The sequence below is a fragment of the Paralichthys olivaceus genome, chromosome 2 (genome assembly GCF_024713975.1).
Source record: "Paralichthys olivaceus isolate ysfri-2021 chromosome 2, ASM2471397v2, whole genome shotgun sequence".
Taxonomy (NCBI): Eukaryota; Metazoa; Chordata; class Actinopteri; order Pleuronectiformes; family Paralichthyidae; genus Paralichthys; species Paralichthys olivaceus.
In genome coordinates this window covers 9,569,106-9,582,177 of record NC_091094.1, presented here as the reverse complement: position 1 = coordinate 9,582,177, position 13,072 = coordinate 9,569,106, and the positions used below count along the sequence as shown (strand labels likewise).

Genomic DNA, 13,072 nt, shown 5'->3' with positions numbered 1-13,072 from the left:
AACTAGAATGGCACTGGCACTTCCTCTGGTCATGCCCCGCCCCTACACAACATCGGCTGAGTAGTTTCTGCGAACTAACAATTAAAAACGCAGACAAAAACGTTCCCTCACTGGCGGAGGTAGTAAAGAAAGTACTATACACCCTGGCAGGGTTTCTCATCCATTCATTTTTACAGTTTCCCTTTTCTGGGGGTGGAACTGGAGCTTTTCCCATGATGCACAGTGGCAAAAGGCAGGGAACCACCCTGCATAGGTCGCCAGTCCATCACAGAGCGAACACACAGCGTTGGCGGCCCTGTGTGAAAAGAAGAGTGAGCGTGGATCCCTGTTGACCCTCTGTGTATTCAGCAGAGTCTGGTCCCATAAGCCTGGCATAAATGCCCAGCATGGTACCTCCATGCTCCCCGTCGTCCAAAGAGCGAGCGGCTCCCTCTCACAGCCTCCTCCTTTCACTGTACCCTGCCCTCTCTCACCCACTGAAACACAGGGTCTCTCCCCCGCCACTTACTCTTCCGTTGTCTCACGCTCTCCTCAAACTTCTGCGAGCAGGTGCATAACTGTCGGAGCTCCTGTCCCACAGGCTCACCCCCTCCCTGTTCAGGAAGACAGCGACGAGGACAAGACGAGCACCAGAAGAAAGAAGTACAGGAGGAGGAGGAGGAGGAGGAGAGGACAACAACTTCGGACCTGAAAAAACAACAGCTGCGACAGCCGCATTGTCATTCCAACATTTGTTTCATGCTGAGTGCAGCAGCAGGTCAGTTCACGGCATGGGAACCGCAGAACTAATCCCATTTTGCATCCTCGCGTGCAACATTTTGCATCCATAACGTTCAGGCTAAGTAAAATATTCTTCAGAGGAGTGTTTATTCTGCAGAGCTGCAACTATTATTCGATTATTTAACAGAGTCAGTTTGCAGAAAGATAATCAGTAGCCATTACAATAATCGAATCATGGTTCACTTTTTTTCGGCTCCTTTCAGCTTTTTAAATTTGATGATTCATTAATGAGATGTTTGTGAACTGAAAATCTTTGGATGGTTGGTTGGACGGAAAGAGAATTGAAAATGTCACTATATGGGAAATTATGACATATGACATATTTAACAGTTTGTTCCCTCATCACTACTGCATTTTAATATCCCTTTAGGAGAGGCAACAATCACATCAACTTGATTTTAAATTGGAGTTTCTCTGATGGCTATAAAGCTATTTTCAAACATGAACTCCAAAAATGTTCTCCACATTCGGGTCTGGATTTTCTCTGGACTTCACTTATGAAGAATGCAGCAGGAGTTTCTCCAGAGAGGTTGGTGAGGGGTGGTGACTGAATAGAGCATGCAGGAGGCAGAACATGAGCCACATCACGTATTTTTCAAATTTAATATTTGTATTGGTTTTTTTCCCGTTTTGCGTCTATTGCGTGTTACAAACGCTCCCACCAGCCCCTGCATAGTTTTAGCATAATATTAGGAGTTCAGTGCATGTCTGAAACAGGGACCCTATCCTTCAAGTTACCTGAACTCTACAAATAAAAAACCGCGATCAGATCATTTGGTATCCAGTTTGGCTAATAGGCATTTCAAATGTGTTTACTTTCTCTCCTATGGTGCTGGAACTCAGTGGTGACCACACATTCCACAGGAACAGAAGCTCTCCTCAGCAGAGCCACCATGGTGTGAAACTCACCACAGCCATCGCACCTGCAGCCGTCCAGTCACAACATGTAGGTGAGCCATTTCTCCTGCTCCTCTCTCCTGGGGAAATGACCTGCAGGGAGCTTTGTGTGTGGCCAAAAACAGTGGCGATGCTGAATAGTGATGTGACAACAAACTGTCCTCAGGGTTTTCAGTGTTTGACTGACAGCTGCTCTGCCACGTCACTTCAAGAAGAACATTTACTCAAAGGACAATCACACGCTCTCCTCATCATAACTGTGGAAATACAATATACTATGTGGCATTTTAACCTTGGTCCTCTCATATACACAGGAGGCCATGTTTCATGTTTCTCCACACATGCTATAATCATGTGTGTCTCAGAGTCCTTCTTTTACTGGCTCTCTTTTTGTTAGTTATTGGCTGACAGGAAATGTCGCCCCCTCCTCGTGTAATTAATGGGCACAATTATGTAATTGACGAGTGGTCTGCAGTTTGCTGCAAATAGGACCAGATGTCCCAAGAGGCCTGCCAGTCGAGAAACTCTGTTGTCCTGATCACTTACAGTGGGGTCAGCGCCCGTACCAAGACCCGACTCGCCCCCGAGCTGTTACCCAGACCCTCTTTTCTTTCTCTTGTAAATAAAGACTTAATGGTTTACAAGCCTTCCAATAACCGTAATACCTTCAGAGTGAATTAGCTCGCAAAGCCTCCAGACACACGGGCTGAAAGGAACCGAGAATGCTGGGAGGAAGAAGAAACACACCCACGTACATTTCTCTTCTTTTCATAAGTAGAGGATTTTTTAGTTTTTAAAGATACACATTTCTTGGGATTAAAGCCGTTTTCATGCAATTACTTGTTTACTTCCCTCTTCTTGTTGTAGTGTGTGTGTGTGTGTGTGTGTGTGTGTGTGTGTGTGTGTGGGGATGTGTCAGCACATAATCATGGTGAACCAGCCTCTAAATTTTAAGTTAAGATTACTGCTCTGCTGAAAGCTGATTTACATGCTGCTTATGTCATCGCTCTCTGTGCAGTCGGGCCGGTGCTGCCGCTGCTGAGGCAGGAAACACCTCCCTGTCTTCAAAAGTTTGAGAAACTCAACACTACACAGGCCTTTCAGTGCAGCAACACCGAACAGGAGGAAGAACTCAAACGGATGGAAATTGTTTAATTAAACTAGGTGAAATAATTTTTTACAAGAATTAACAGAGAAGAACAGAAGAGGAAGGAAGAAGATCAGGGTTGGGTTTCAAAATCTGGTGCCAATCGAGCACTGGTTCCACGGCCGGTACCTACTGGTCTCAAGCGCATTTTAGTTCCTGAGCTCTGTACTGAAATAGTTGTCCTGCTTAGAGGCAACATAAACATCCCGTACGTGTCCAGTTTACACATTCATACATGGCTCAAGCAGCAGGTCACATTAGCCTGCAATTAGTTAGTAGCGACCTCATACTCGAGTTGACACTACAACGAAATGTCTCGACAATGTGGCTGTATCATGTAAAAGGAATCAGACACCGGGACCAGCAGCAAATGTCTGAATATTATGTGATTTTGTTACGTAAATGTGTTAAGAGTTTTTAAGCCTATTTATATACTTAAGTATACTTTCAACTATTAACAGTTAACATGTTCAATTTCAACTTGCAGCAATAAATAAGACATTCTTACTGTCGACCATTGTTTTGTCCCTTTTTTTAAAGAAAAGCTTCCGGCACCGTTTAGACACTGGTACCATTTTAAAAGTATCAATTTAGAGTATGTAGTGGGAAAAACCCAAACGATATCCAACCCTGAGGAGGATTTTTTATATTTGCTGGGCCTCTCCACCATAAGCAGCTTATATATCAAGGCCTGAATCTTCGCTATGGAAAAACGCGTCTCATAGCAGCTTGTTGAGTGAGCTACTCTCCTTCATCCTAAACATCAGGGAATCTATTCGAAGGCTAGATGTGGGCCCGGATCTTTCTCATGCTGAGCAAAACAAACAGTCATTGCTGGCACGAAATACAGAGGAGCCAGAATTACGCCTTATCTGATCCAAGTTTTTGGGTTGAGACGTGAATTGGCTTTGTCGCTCCTCAAGTACAAACTACTTCTTAGAGGAAATCAGTTTAAGCCTGGAATTTCATCAAACTTAATATAAATTGTCATATTTGGAAAAAAAAAAAAACTGGAAAATACCATGATCATTTCTTACTTATGAAAACTTCTGTGTGTTGCAGCTTCTAGTAACATTCCAGAGCTAAAAAAGAAGAAAGACATTATAAAAATGAGAAACGCTATCTAACACAAGCACGCCGAGGTTGCTCAACAAGCGTGGTTCAGCCGGCCAGGCCAGGGGCAGGCAGTCAGCGAGCCAGTCAGGACGACTGAGTTGTAAATGTGTTCCAGCAGGAAAAGCCAAGCTGCAGAGCGAGGCGAGCAGTCTGGAGTCGGCAACTTTCCCCTGCTCCAGCTAGCGCACCGCCCTCCCTGCAGCCCACCCAAGAAGCAGCCCATGGGCATAAATTTGAGAGCCTGACTCGCTGCGGATTTAAAACAATCTGCATCTCTCTCTCTCCCTCCCTCTCTCTCTCTCTCTTACTCACCCCTCCACATACACTATGAAATGTTTCTCTCATTCACCCTTTTACTCTCTTTTGCTCTGTTTGACTTTCCACCGAATTCCACTGTTAATGAAAATGGAAAGTTCTCTCTCATACTGTGCCAGTGATGTTATTTTTCTAACAGCTTAATTAAGTTTGCAAATATGCAGCAAATGCAGTGGAACTGTACTTTTCTGTGACACTGTACAGTACTGTTCATAAAGGACTGCTCGTCCTCACTACCATAAATCAGGCAGCAAAGCTTTGAACAGGCAAAGTTAATTATATTTAACATCTTCCAATAGTTTGTTGTTTGCAGAGAAGAATTGTTTTCTCAATAACAACTTCGATAAAAAGACGACTTGCTGGTTTCCGTGTATGTTTTATGGCAGTGGACCACAGGGAGCAGAGCTGTAAACAATATTTGATGCTGGAGAAGAAAAACGTCCAGTTTGTTCACTTCAGTTTGGGCGATCACAAAACCGACTAAACAAGCAAACCTCATCACGTCGTTTAATCAGGTCCGGTAGAGTTCGGTTTTTGAGTTGAGGATTTATTTTTTTGTCTCGTCAACAGACAATGGGGCAGTTTTCCACCAGCGAGTCTGTGAGGGGTCTGATGAAAGCGCTGTGCGGACTGAACGTCAGATCCGCTGTAGTAAATATGAAGCAGTTTGACTGAGGGCGCCGTTACCTTCGACCCACAGCAGATTGATGTCAGTGTATCGGTGACGGCTCTGCCTGCATTTGGCCTGCAACTGTAGTAAGTCATGCCACGCTGCTACGTCCATGCATGCGGACCGACTTCCTGTCACGGCATCTGATCTGGTTAACGTGGCACCAGCAAGCCAGCAAGGCAGCTTCTCACAACTGTCACTTTACTCACAGAGCAGGGAAACCAGAATAGAGGAAAGATGCAGAGGAAGAGCAAGAGAAGAAAGAATGACAGAGCTGAGAGAAAAAGAAGGAGCGATATATATAGAGACCTGAATGAGAAGTAACAAAAGGAGGCGCAAGAGACAAAGAGAAATGAATGTCATCTTTCTTTGTTGGTCTGGAAGACAACACAGCTCCTTTTTCATAAATATACAGAATGAAGCAACAATACCAATGTGGTTTGGGTCATCCATTGTTTAAAATGTTGTTTTTCTAACACATTGACATCCTTACTCATACATAAAAAAAATATATGGTTGAGCTGAGTTTAACTCCATTTACTCAGCTTTCAGATTTTTTACAGAGTTTATGAGGGTGACAATATGCCTGTGGTGTTTTTGCCCTTTTTGACCTTGACCAGGTCGTAACATGGCCGCAGTGTTACCATTAATTCAGTCATGCACTAAGGCTGGCTTTAAAAACTCAAGACTTTTTGAGTTCTGTGTGAAATGTGTCAGCAACATTTAGGAGTGAAAATGGTCAGAAATTCAAACTTGGGCTCAAATGCTTGGAGAATGTTGTGTTAACATTTTCTATGACTAGATATTTTCAGATCCAAATCAAACTTTTTTTCAGCCTGTTCTTAATATTTTTTTTCTTAAAGTTTTTACTCTGTTGTTAAAGCAGGGAAAAAAGAGGTTCAACTTGTTTATATTGCTCAAACTAATGCTGCTTTCAGACATGCACTGAACTCTGCACAATTTCCTGCCGACATTTTCCGGACCTTTTCAGAGTGAGCCCATGTCTGCAGAATTCGTGGGCGGGGTTGATGACGTTTCTGAAACGCGACAGATGCGAAACTGGAAGAATACAAATATCTCAGTATGAAAAGAGGAGCCATTTACGTAGAGGATTAGAAGACGCAGTTACATGTTGATTACTGCTGCATGATTTGTTCATATATTTTCCATTCTGTCTTTATAGATAAATATCTGTGTATATATATATATATATATTAAGGAGAGTGTGGTATGTGAAACAGAGTTGCCAGTGAACATCTGCCAAGCCAAGATTCTCAGGCTGCTATCTCATCTCAGATAAGAGAGTTGTTGTCCAGAAGCCTCATCATAAACACACGCAACATGAAATGCCTCTTTACTCTCCCTCTGTCTCACTCTCGCTTCATGGACGTCAGAAGTCATCATTCCAGCAGGAAGATGTAATGGCTTATTACATAAAATGGTGCCGGAAATTTTAGTGACTTACGTGCAAACTGCTAAACAGGCGTAAACTCGCTTCTTCACAGACAGAAATTAAAATAAGAGATTGCAGTGTTACTGGAGAGGGAAGAAAGAAAAAGCAGTTGTTTAATCTGGAGCAAAGTTTCACCCAGATGTTTTATTCTCTTTTGTGTGGTACAAAAACTCATTGCATCACACCCACATTATATCACCTGTCATGGTGATCCTTCCCTGCTCAGCATCAGAGAAACATAAGTCAGGCAGGTTTTTTTTTCTTCCTTTGGTTACATCCACCAGGAAGACGTCATAGAAACGCAGGCGGTGAGGAGGGAGACGTTCAGACACCGTGTTGTAACTACACTGATGATGGCAGCACCCGAATGCACCGTGGCTATGGCAACCTGGTGAAATAATAAACACCGCCTCCTCTTCGCTTTCTGCCCGCCAGGACGGCACGCCGTGAGTCACCAGTGGCTGAGAACACACACATTGAAACAAACACATGGCCAAACACACCGACACACACGCACACTCCTGCACAAATGTACCTACTTACAGGTAAAAGAAACTTGCAAGAATATAAATACTCCTAAATAACCTGCAGGACACACACAAATGCACACTTGCAAATAAATCAACTATTCAGGCAGCAGGGGATTTCAATCTTTCATTCATTCAGTCGTCAATCACGCTCATTCAGCAGCCCTCGTTTTTACTTGATATCTGAATTTCAAGATCCAAGTTCTTCTATTTCCTCATCAGACGCTGTGAATGTTTAGCCCTGATCATCCCCAGCTGATCAACATCTTTCAAACAAACTCAAATAAGTTTTGAGTCCCATTAAAGAAGGAACAGGCTACAGATAGACACCACACTGCCCAATATATGAGACAGGCTGTTCTAACTTTGTACTGTAACAGTGGGAAAAAGTAACAGTGTGGGTTGTTTGTGATTACGAACACTACTCACAGCCTCACCTGGTTCCTATTAGCAACAGACTGATTTCTAATATCAACCACATGAAACGATCGCTAACAGTAAGCATGCCTTAGTGCTACACGCACACACACACACATGCAAATGTATCAAAAACTACCACCCTCATTCAAAGAAGGAGGAGGGACAATGGGTAATGGATCAGCTCTGCCTTTTATGCCTCTTACTGTCAGCGCCGTGCTTAAACCTACATCACACACATACACATATGTTCCCTCAGGCAGAGGCTAACACTGAAACACTGCATTTACTGTAAAATACAACCTCCAGCTCCCTTTGTGCTGCCTGTTGTGCCACACACGACTTTCTCATCTGGTGTTATTGCAGGGGGTTGGACCACTGTAGGCTCAGGCTACACATCCATGCATGCATACAGTAGCCAGTATATGTTTAAGTTTTAAAATGAAATATTAACAGTAGAAATGTCTCCATCTGGACAGGTGTTTAGGTCCATATCTGATGATCTCCATCCGTACATACACTGTGAATAAAACAGCGATGGAGAAAAGTAACTAACCATAACTACACGATACTTGGCATACATTTCCATTTCCATGCATTTTCTTTAGCAGAATCTTCAGATATAATGTTCTTCCTGGAAATAAAGTGGTAATGTGTGATGTCCCGACTGAAGTCAATCCTCCATCTCATAGCAGCAAGGCAAGAACTGCAGTGAGGTAAAGTGAGATGAGAAAACTTTCAGTTGGCAGCCGACCTAATAAACTTTACATGTTCTAATGAGGGAACAGCTGAGAGACTCTGCGGTACAATGAAAATACAACTTACTGAGACACGTGTCTTTCTAAAATTAGGTAACAGCTGCAACTTACAAATTGATTCATTGATCCAGTGTTTGCTCTGATGGAAAATATCATAAAGGTGGAAGTAGAAACCTGTTATTATCTCTGCTGCAGACATTTGTCTGATACAATTGGAGGGAAAACGCCAAGTGACCACAGACAATTATATTTCCCATGACTACAACATTACCCGTTTCTATTATGTGTGCCCTTTGACTAATGCAATTCAAGTGTCTAATGCCTTTGCCCTCTTGTGTCAGCCCACTTCTTAATAACGCCCCCTCCTCAATTCCTCTGCCCCGTTTCAGCATCATTTAATGTTTTAAATGTTATATTTCAATGGAGATGGGTTCCTCCGCATGGGATCGCGTGAAATCATCAGTGTGGTGTGACTGAACACTGAATAAAGACTATTTTGCATGCATGTTGATTGTGGCTTGTTGCGATATTCAGACGACTCCAATGGGATAAAGTTTGGCTCAGTAATAAACAAAACAACCGTGACCAAAATCAATTCACTCTGGTCTCCGTGAACAATCACCATGTCAATGAACGACAACACACACACACACAAAGTGAATAAAGCTTCGCAGCAACGCAAACTCACTCACTGAACCAAAATAACCTTCAAATACCAGACCCTGACATGAGCAGGATGAGGTCTCTCCTTGTGCCTTGAAGTACGGGAGGACAAAACTGGGAGATAAAGGGAGAGAAGACAAGCAGGGGATAAAGACAGAGAAGGAATGAGTGTGTCTGTGTGTGTCTTCGCTAATGTGTCCTTTGGAGCATCCCCAGGCCTCTACTCTGCGGCCAGAGCTGCCGCTCGGCCCGGCACTGTGAGCCTACGTGGTTTTAGCCGGGGCCGGCACAGACAGACAGCTGCTATTAAACCCTGATTGTTTCAGGTTCACAGGGTGTGAAAGGGTCTGATTGAGGGGCTGTGATCCCAGTGAGGGTGGTCTTTCTCTCCCCCCCCTGTCTCCCTCCCCCCCTAGCCTCCCTCTTTCTGGAAGGTGGGAGGAGGGTGTTGAGGAGGAGGGGGTGGGGTGGGGGGGTTGCAGGCATCACGTGACGCGTGTTTCTTGCTGAGCAGACCAAAATGGAATCTGGACAAAAACACACCACTTGTTGCTGCCTGCCTCTGGGTACGTGTGTGTCACGTGACCGACGGACGGTGATGCCAGCACAGAAATTAAACACGCAGTCCAGATAATTAAAGCCAGAGATGCCTGTGAGGAGGAGTCCGTGTTCAGATGTTTCCACATTCATGCATTTAACTAACGACTCTCATCAGATTAACAGAAGAGCACCAATTAGACACACAATCCAAATTGTCTCTGTTTCTACCGACCTCAAAGACGATGGAATCCATCACTCCGAATTGAACTGTATTCGGCCTGATAGGGACTTATCACTGCTCTGATATGGCTGTGATAAGGCAGGTCAGTCCTCTCTCGTGACTGGCTATTAAGAGGGACAGTTGCTTCCTGTATGGTCTATTTGTTTAAGAGCATTCCCATTAAGGAGCCTTTTGGCCTTAACACACTTGATAAAGACCAGGGAGGGCGAGGAAGCTCCCCTGCAGAGCTTTTCACGTGTGGCCAGAGGACAAGTGCACGAGCTCACTCAAAACTCTGCCCCACATATATTAATCTTAACCTTTGTTTTTAATTTCAAAAAGCCAAATCTACTCTGCACTACAAAATTAGCTTGATTATATTTCCTGTTTTCCTAAAGCAGAACCAAATGTCTGAGGTGCTTCCAAACTGGTTTCACATCCACACAAAGTCATTGTTGATGCATAAATTACCAAGTTAAGTTCCACAAATAAGTTATAACTAACTTTCACAAAATAACAACACCTCCAACAAAAAAATTCAAATTTCCAATGCATTCAATTTCAAAAAGAAATAATGTGATAGCTTAATCACAATGTAGTCTTTCCCTCTCATGTTTTTTGGAGATCTACTTAAGACCCTTGTAATTACACTCTTTCTATGTGTGTGTGTGTGTGTGTGTGTGTGTGTGTGTGTGTGTGTGTCTGTGCAAATACTGTTGAGGAAAGTTGTAGGTCTGTGTGCTTAGCACTTCTCAATGTCACTTTGGAATAAATAAGTGTTTGGCTTCTCCATTGAATCCAGTGTTGACGCTCTTCAGTCCAGGGCCACTACATGAAGCCTGCAGCAGCCTAATCTTTGCACATTAACAGCTACAGTCACCTCTTACTCAGACAATTAGACCCAATAATCTGTCGCAGATTAGAGGGAGATCATGGAAGGAAAGATGGAATGAAAGATTTAAAGCAAAAATAATCAGCCAACACATTTCCATAAGCTCAGAATTTACTCAAACATTTATGGTGCAGTTTGTTGGTTATTTACAGGAGCTTTTCACTCCTGAAGCCTCAACCCCACAGTCCTCAGTGATGCTCTTGTTGTTGTTTTGTGGGTGTCCTGACAGAAACTCACATTTGGAAAAGATATTGGCACCTCAGGCATTCCAGGTTACAAGAAACAGCTGTTCTTGGGGTGGCCTTGCCACCATTATGAGTGCCAGAGGATTTTAAAATGTGCTGGAAGTCAGACCCCCCCCCCCCCCCCCCCCCCCCCAAAAAAAAAAGCCTCAAACCTGAAGACATGGAGGAGGAGAGCTGGACAGGCTTGGATTTTATGAGCTGTAAAGTTTGATTAACTTAACCTCCACGTGGACAGAAATAAGTGGATGATTTCCACTTTGGAGGAATCAAATGAGTCCACGAAATCTGAAAGGCTGAAGTTAGTAGAAATGTATGCTAGAGAATGAGTGAATTTTGGAGAGTATAGAGGAAATGAAAAGCCCAATTAGTCAATGCGTAAAAGTTACGCACCATCACCTGAGGAGATGCAGCCAACAGACCCTTTGCTGCACTTTAATAACACATGTGAAAGTTTTCTCTGCTCCACAAAGTAAACAAGTAATTCATAGAAATCCGCGCAATGACACACAGCTTCACAAACAGGCTTGAGGCTCGTTATTTATCTGTGATCGGCCGTGATTTCAGAAGCGAACACAAATCATCATCAGAGCTTCTTACCTCAGGTTGACGCGGGGATATTCAGCATTAAACTTTGAGGCTTGGTCCCACAAACACACACAGTCCCAGGCTGGAGGAGCTCAGCGGGTCCCAGGACTGAGAGAGACTGGGTTTCCAGTAAAGCCTCCCCTCTTTCTCCCTCTTTTCTTTCTGGCACACGCACTCGGATGGAGATGAACCGGCTTCTTCCTCGCAGACGCTTTTATCCTGCTTCAGAATCGCTTCTCCATGGTGTTTCCCCTCACATTCACTTCAGGCAGACGGACGGTGACAAAACTGAACCCCATGTTCGGCCGTGGAGTCCCGCAAAGCGCCCTGGAGTTTGGCTGCACAGCCAATGCGGGAATGCGCACCCCCTTCTCCTCCCTCCCTCCTCCTCCCTCCCTTTCTCCACAGTCTGTGGACCACCCCGAAACAGGAAGTTCACTTTTTGTTTTTCTTAAGAAGAAGCTCCATGCTGCTGCAGTTTTCGCCTCAAACCTAACACGCCCCACTTTATCCCCTCAGACTGAAAGATTTCTTACATGTTTCTCTTTGTGCGTAATTGTGAGTACTTTTGTTGCGCCACATATGAAGTTAAGACATTAATGTGTGTATAAAAGACTCGTACATGGCTGTGACTATATATATAAAGCTCGTTGTTATCTAGTCATTGGGATAACGCATCTATAAATGTTTTTGTTTACTTGAATGGTGTAACTTCATAGCAGCCTGTGGGACAGCGTGTGTGGCAGCAGCAGCTCGATGTGTGTGTGTGTGTGTGTGTGTGTGTGTGTGTGTGTGTGTGTGTGTGTGTGTGTGTCTGTGTGGATGCTGCAGATTCTGCGCCTCGGTCCTCCACAAAACCTGGACCGGATTTCAGGCTCAGGACCGGGACCTGCGCTGTGCAGGAGGGTCCAACACAGTACTGAGTGTTCTTCATTAGGATATCACAGGTCAGAGAATGTGTACAAGTACACACAACAACAGTACTATGTGTTCTTCATTAGGATATCACAGGTCAGAGAACGTGTACAAGTACAGAAAACAAGAGTACCATGTATTCTTCATTAGGATATCACAGGCCAGAGAACGCGTACGAGTACACACAACAGTACTGTGACGATCGATAATTATCACGATCAGAAAAAAGACAACCTCTAACAATGAGAGCCCCCTGTTTCACTGCATATAATTTCTTTGGGGGTATTTTTCTTTTCAATAGCAAATTCATTTTAGAACCAAAGAAAAATCAAAAGGCATTAAACAAAATGTATATGGAAACCAATACTCAGACTATTAACCTTGATCTGAATAAGACATTAATCAGATATACTCGCTAACAGAATATTACATATTCCCGTTTAAATTGATTATCACATGTCAGAATCACTTCCACTACATCATATGTCTGACATTCCCACAACTCTAAAAACCCAAACTGGAAAAGTTTAATGCACGATGCCTCCTTATACACCTTTTAGTGTTTCCTTTCTAATTTTGCCAAAGTGACAGCTGCTCATTATTGTTTGCACACTAACCCGGTGCTTGGAAAAAAGCCTTGATTTGTTTACTTTGCCAACGGTGCAGATCAATAACAGCCGCAGTCTGAAATGGTTTTCCCTCCTGCTGTTTGGTGTTGTATGTGTTTTGTTGGAGCCACAGTTCAAATGATGGCACATGCCCCGCTCTGTTGTTGCCACACTGTAAGTTAATAGATCAGTCAATTATTGCCCTCTTGCATGTTTTTCACTGCCTCAATGACTAATTGCTTGTGGTCGTTGACTTGAAATCAAGTGCTTCCCAAGGTGAGGTAATATACTGTATGGTGTGTTGTGAAATGCCATAACTCATCC

At 43.6% G+C, this 13,072-nt stretch overlaps 1 protein-coding gene across 1 annotated transcript in view; it reads right to left on the bottom strand.

Annotated features, from left to right (window-relative positions):
• gli1 (GLI family zinc finger 1) overlaps window positions 1-11,390 on the bottom strand; it is a 47,799-nt gene extending 36,409 nt beyond the window's left edge. The window contains exon 1 of the mRNA XM_020096908.2: window positions 11,238-11,390. The gene's annotated coding sequence lies outside the window, so the exon portion shown is untranslated. The remainder of the gene's footprint in view (window positions 1-11,237) is intronic.
• Between the last annotated feature and the right edge of the window lie 1,682 nt (window positions 11,391-13,072).